This window comes from Phragmites australis, chromosome 19, assembly GCF_958298935.1.
Source record: "Phragmites australis chromosome 19, lpPhrAust1.1, whole genome shotgun sequence".
NCBI lineage: Eukaryota > Viridiplantae > Streptophyta > Magnoliopsida > Poales > Poaceae > Phragmites > Phragmites australis.
This window is the reverse complement of record NC_084939.1, coordinates 10,863,949-10,869,713: the sequence shown is the minus strand read 5'-3', so window position 1 is coordinate 10,869,713 and position 5,765 is coordinate 10,863,949. Positions and strand designations below refer to the sequence as shown.

Genomic DNA, 5,765 nt, shown 5'->3' with positions numbered 1-5,765 from the left:
TTCGCGGCTAGATGGGTATGCAATAGCATCTGTTGTTCCCAAGCTCAGTTCTCCTTAATTTCTGTGCGGGCGTCCCCTTTATGAATGTTATTGCTTTTCTATTGCAGTCGGCAAAAAATGATGGTCAGCCTCTCTCCCAGTTCAAGGCTTATGCTTTGGCCCATAAGTCAAAGGCGATGCACGGGGTTGCTTATGACCCGAATGACCCGGCCACAGCGTACACCAACGAGAACGTCAAGGCTCGCCTGGATGGATACACATCGATGGCAAAGGAGGTCCACGGCCCAGATTTTGATCCGAGCGAGCATGATCTTGATGGGGAAGTGGTTATGAGGGCGGGAGGAGGCAAGAAACATGGCCGGTTCTGGATTGGCGACGGCACACTCGATACGGCCACCACTCCCTCTCTCTCTCAGCTTAGAGCTCAGAGCACGAGCTCAGGTCCGGGTATACGCCCTCGCCAAGAGCCTACATGGATTGCGATGAACGAAATCCAAGTTAGTTCTGTTTCATTCATCCTCCACGATCTTTACATGCTTTGCATTGGAACGATGATGAGATTGCGATGACATACTGTAGGCCCAGCTGGATGAAGAAAGGAGGCTCCGGCACGAATTAGAGAGATCGTTCGAGGAGAGGATGGCGGCAGAACGATCCCAGTGGTATGCGATGATGACGCCCCTTTATGCTGCAATGGGCCAAACTCCGCCACCGATGCCAACCCCTTCTCGTCCACTTGCTCCACAGGCTCCACACACTCCTGTGAGTTAGTTTATAACCTTGTAATCACAATTATTGCCATTCCTACAACCATAGAGTGTTGTGCTAACTATCTCCTTTGTGCAGTATCCATCAGAGGGATCGAATACGCCTGGAGCTGGAGGTTCGCACTTTGGTACTCCACCTCACTTTGGTTCGTTCTTCTCACTTTGAAAACTTACTTTTGTAACCCCATATCCATACTTAGCATTTCTGTTTACTTTCAAATGCATACTTCTTACTTAGTGTTTCTGCTCCTTGATTGATGCAGGTTAAGGTGGTAATCAAGTGTGGAGTCCGTTACGGCCTGCAACATTTTCTTTTTGTTTGGACTATGTTTTGCTATCTTGTCACGACAATTTGTGATGTTTGTGTCACTTGCGATGTTTATGCGACGGTTTATGTGATGTTTGTGGCATATGTGATGCGACGGTTTATGTGATGTTTGTGTAATATGTGATGTTTATGTGAAGGTGGTAATCTGTGAAATATGTATAAATTGTTTTGAATTGCAGCGACAGTTTTGAATCTGGTATGGATCAATTGTTGATCTGGTAAATAACAGTTTGCCGAGTGTTACACTCGGCAAACAAGGCTATGTTGAGTGTTACACTCGGCAAACCTGACACGTGTCGCAAGGCTGTTCAATCTGGCATTTTGGATGCCAGTTTGCCGAATGTGCTCCAATACACTCGGCAAAGAGTGCCACATGTCGCCAAACTGTGCTATTTGGGAGCTATTCTGTGCTCACTTTGCCGAGTACCCTCCAATACACTCGGCAAACGTGCCCTGATTTGCCGAGTGTATTCCACGGGCACTCGGCAAAGTGTCCTTGTGTTTGCTGAGTGTATCCCTGAGACACGGCAAAGAGGCCGTTAACGACATGGCACCGTTAGGTCACTTTTTTTTGCCGACTGTCGTATTTGGCTCTCGGCAAATATGTTTGCCGAGTGCCCGATATAAAACACTCGGCAAACAGTGGTTTGCCGGCACTGTGTATGCCGACCGTGGTATGCCGAGTGTTACACTCGGCAAACACGTTGCCGAGTGTTTTTAGGCCTTTGCCAAAGTCTCGAAATCCGGTAGTGTATATAAAGCACTAAACTGAGGACAACCTGCACGATGTGAACGCCCAAGACTGATCAAGAGGAGTACTAAGACTTCTTCCTGAATATATGCATGATTACTAAACAGTGGAATTATTTCACTTGTCTACATGCATGCATGTTAGACAATTCGAGACATGCTATCCTCACTTATCTGGAAAATAATTTCACTTGCTCCTCGCCAGCAGGTTAATGTATTTTATTTTTTCTATCTCATCTTGGTTATCTATTTGACTGGTTAGCTACGCTTATCAATCCATGTGAATACTTGGGGTGGATACAACGTCCTGTCAGGCTGCAGAGCTAGTATTAACTCTTCTAGCCAATTGATTTATCAAGAGCAACCTGAAACTATTCATCAAAGTTGAACGCCACATCGTCGATATTAGGTGATGCCTGCACAAACATTGGATCAAGTAATTAAACTGAACAAAACAAAACCGTGTGAATTATTCGACATGATTTGTATTTGTCTCCAGTAGTACTAGTGCTAGTATTCTAAAAACCAACTAGGTTTACATTTTTGTGATTTTTTAACTTTTGGGTACGACCGGAGTGGTCACAAGAAATTAGCCATGGGAAAAACATCAAAACAGATAACATTTTTGATAAAAAACAATTATTGTGACACAATATTGGCATCGTGGGAAAAACGTTATGTAATCTTCATCACAGAAAGTACTAGAGTGATGATGAATCTTGTATACATTATAAGGAAGCTAATAGCTAGACTACTTGCCCAGCCTGGCATCATTTATTGTTACGAAATGTAATCACCATTAGGAATAAAACATTCTGTAATGAAAACTAGTCATGGTTATACGAATAGTAGTTCTCCCTAGAGAAACTCGTGACAACAAGTAAATGCTATATATAGGACGTTTAATACACTGTACAACAAAAAACATAATCTCAATCAGTTTCAAAATAGTTATCCCAGTCAGTTTCTGGAAACCAACTTAGATATTCTTATTCCAATCGTTTCATAATCTCTACCCATTTGAAATGGCCAAGAGGCTAAAAACTGACTAGAAAAAGGCATTTTTCACTGATGGATCACAAATCAGGTACATCTGTTAAGATCTGAGCAGTACTGGTCAGTAGTACAAAATAGGAGTACTAAATTGAGAATCCGCACAATGTGAACACCCAAGACTGACCAAGGGAAGTTCTAGGACTTCTCCATGAGAATATATGCATGATAGAGTACTAAAAATTGGAATTATTTCACTGCCCTACAAGCATGCATGTGACTCATTGATTGTTGATACTCTTAGCCAAATAATCTACACTCAACTTAATTGATTTTACATTTGTTTTATATATAGACATAAAGCTATCTAATGTTTATGTCTTATGTATGACCTATAGAATACTTTATGGTTTAGCTGTCCAAATTTTTTAGCTTAACGTTCAACAACGATGCATTAGGGTAAATTTGCCCCTGTTAACCTCTGATGCAAATACCTGTTCACATAGATGCGTGATGCAGTTGAAGTTCTTGAGGTCCTTGTTCATGGGCACAAACTAAAATTACTTCACACAAGCTTCCAAGCAGGATCCAATTTCTAATAATCAAAGCATGCATAAATACTTCCCTCTAGTCAATCTTCCATTTATATTTGTACTGGTGCTTTTACATGTGATGAGCTGGGTGCGTCTAAATACAAACTAATTTCCAGTATTCAAGCTAGATTAAGTAACGACAACTATTTAATCATCGCGTCCATGTTCCATCTATCTTTCTGATTGTGCTTTCACTACTACAGAACACCACATATATAATGCCCTATCAGTGCCGGTTCAACAGTCTTTAAAAATGTGATGATTATCACAGCGATTAATATAAGATACTGCCTGTGTAAAAGGTCATTTTCACACGTGTTTTCTTAAGTGGACCGCCTGTGAAAATGGGTCATTTCCACAGGCGATTTACATAAGTAACCGCCTGTGAAAATGAGTGATCGATTATCTTAAAAAAAATTCTAACTTTTTTATATGAATTTGGATGAGCATAAATTTTATATGAAAATTGTACCACTCGACGAGATCTACAACTTTGCAGTTGAAAAGTTTTTCATTTGAAGTCATTTACATGTCCAAATAATCATTTGAAATACGATTATTTGGACATGTAAATGACTTCAAATGAAAAAAATTTCAACTACAAAGTCCTAGATCTCGTCGAGGACTACAATTTTCATATAGCATTTGTCCTCATCCGATTTAGTATAAAAAAGTTATGAATATTTTTAAGATATATTTTCACTATTTCCACAAGTAGTTCATATACAGAACCGTATGTGAAAATGATGGTCATTTCTACAGGCACTTCACGTAAGAAACCGCCTGTAGAATGAGTGATAACGTATCTTAAAAAATCATATCTTTTTCATACTAAGTTGGATGAGCACAAAATCTATATGAAAATTGTTGCCCTCGATGAGGTCTACAACTTTGTAGTTGAAAAGCTTTTCATTTGAAGTCATTTAGATGCTCAAATAATAGTTTAAAGTTTCGGATAGAAGATATCAAAAGGATTGCATATGGTGTTAGTATCACTAACAGTTCTCTGGTGGGTTGGTAAGGTAGGTTGCTGCGAGCTGAGGGGTCCCAGGTTCAAGTGCTAAGAACCGCACGCACGTGTATTTCGGGCGAAAAATCGCGTAACTTGTGACTTGCGACGATGTGATCGTAAGGGGTGCATGGTTGGTTAAAAAAATTATTTTTTTAATAAAAAAATATCAATTCGGGGACCAATTATTACAGGCGGTTCGCTTAAGAACCGCCTATGGAAATCGGTTTCTATAGATGGCCTACTTAACAAACCGCCTGTGGAAACCTATTTTCACAGGCGGTTCCCTAAGTGAACCGTCGTGTGGTAATAGATTTCCACAGGTGGCTCTTTTACGCCTGTGGAAATCGTCCATTTTCACAGGCCTTTTATTTCAGGCGGATGCACTAAACGCCTGTAAAACGAGTTATCAATCGTCTTTAAAAATAGTTTTTGTAGTAGTGAGAGCCGCCACAAGCCCACCAGAATAGTGTTGATTGCCATTTTTGCCATCTCTACGGTTGGATGATTCAAGATTTGGAGGATTCAACTGCTCTAAGGTTAATAAGATGATCTATATTTCTTTTTTAGATAAATTTACTTGGTAGATTGCTCTAGGGTTGATGGTTGGTGCTTGTTCTATGGTTATGGATTTAGAGATGCAATTGAGATCTAATTTAGGGAAAGTTTGCAACTTTGTCATTGTTAGATGTATAGAGATGATCTACATTTGATTCTTAGTTGAATTTAGTTGAATTTAGGTGGTTGTTCCTTGGTGTTGAATTTTGGAATGAGCCAGAGCTCTAATATGATATAAATTAGAGAAAGATCCTATTTTGTCATTGTAGATGATTTAAGGAGTAGATTAATAGTCACATGTAAATAGATATGGGTGCGTACATTAAAATCTATGGACAATTATAAATTTTCCACTACTTGAACCATTATTGCCATTAAAAAATTGCAAAAATACCACTACAATTGTCGTTCGAGTGGCATCCTTGCAAATAATAAAAATTAAGGAGGTATTTGCAAATTCCCCTAAAATCTAGCTTTAATTTTCTAGTATGTGGTTTGCGTATATTTCTAAAGTCTTGAATTTCAATAATAATCCAGTGGATTTTCTCTATTCATTAATCAACATAGTGAATTTAACACAATTGATAGAATACTATGTTGTTGGGATGACACGTCCACCCACAGGTCGCAATCGAACATGGTAGCCTTTGGAAGGTAGGTCCCTTGACCCGTCCCAAGTACTGGAACGAGATGGGCCCTCAAATAGGGACCAATCAGGATGCGAGGTAATTCAATGCATTTGTTCTAAATTTTGAAATGTTTAATTA

General features: G+C 39.5%; 1 long non-coding RNA gene across 1 annotated transcript; it reads left to right on the top strand.

Moving 5' to 3' along the window:
• The first annotated feature begins 529 nt into the window (after positions 1-529).
• Positions 530-1,214, top strand: LOC133900964 (uncharacterized). The gene is made up of 3 exons (XR_009906629.1): positions 530-762; positions 847-913; positions 1,031-1,214. It is a non-coding gene; the product is annotated as an uncharacterized LOC133900964 (long non-coding RNA).
• Positions 1,215-5,765: the final 4,551 nt, after the last annotated feature.